Consider the following 1,011-nt stretch of genomic DNA (forward strand, 5'->3'; position numbering starts at 1 on the left):
GTAGTGGCGACAGCGGGTTTTCTCTTAGAATCTGTGTGGTCCTTAACCATATGTCTGACGCCATATAACCGTAAATAAAATGTGCTGAGTGCGTCGTTAAATAAAACATTTCTTTCTTTCTTTCTCCCGTCAATCACGATATTACTTATATAACTTTCCCACTAAAAGACACAAACTCCATTATATTAATACGTTAAACACGTTTTTTTTTTAGGATACTTCAGAGTTCAGTGTGTGTGTGTGTGGGGGGGGGGGGGGGGGATTTCGGCACCCACTCTGGATCCGAACATGCCGAAGGTTATTATTATTATTATTATTATTATTATTATTATTAATCAATTAATAAAAAATATCAATAACTAAAAGTGAGTTTACCAGTTCATTTGAAGGAATATATACCATTGTTCCCTGAGTATCTGTTTTTTTCTACTGCCATCCCACTTACTAATAAATTAGGTACGGTCCTGTATATGCTATCCTGTCTCTGAGATGCTGCTACTCAAAAAGAGTAGCCCATGGAGCGGCGATAACGGGTTTCCTCTCATTATCTGTGGGGAGCCCGGGGAGCGAAGAGACACAATGATTGGAGATGGCTATGGCTTTGGTCATCATGTCCCCAACCACCCACCCACACAAACCAACAGCTACGTCCGTGTTCCTAAGGTTACCAAATAAAATTTCAGTAATTTTAAACCTACCAAAATAGTTTAGAGCTGACTAACCCTGCAATTAGAATACAAGTTAAGATGCCCAACCCATACTCTAATCTGCTGACTGAATGTCCAAGAAAGCCTTTACTCATCAACGACCACTCCCTTTGCTAAATATAGTCATTTGTGATCGGCAAAACAAAACGGATATATACACAAGTAACATTTCCTCTATAAAGTATTAGTGCGTGTAATTTTCTCCCTTTAACATTAAATGATGTAGCCTAACCATATATATAATTAGTTTAAATCAAACAAAGTATGTTAAATAAAAACACAAACACTTCAGTGTCATCTGAGA

This window comes from Gigantopelta aegis, chromosome 3, assembly GCF_016097555.1.
Source record: "Gigantopelta aegis isolate Gae_Host chromosome 3, Gae_host_genome, whole genome shotgun sequence".
Taxonomy (NCBI): Eukaryota; Metazoa; Mollusca; class Gastropoda; order Neomphalida; family Peltospiridae; genus Gigantopelta; species Gigantopelta aegis.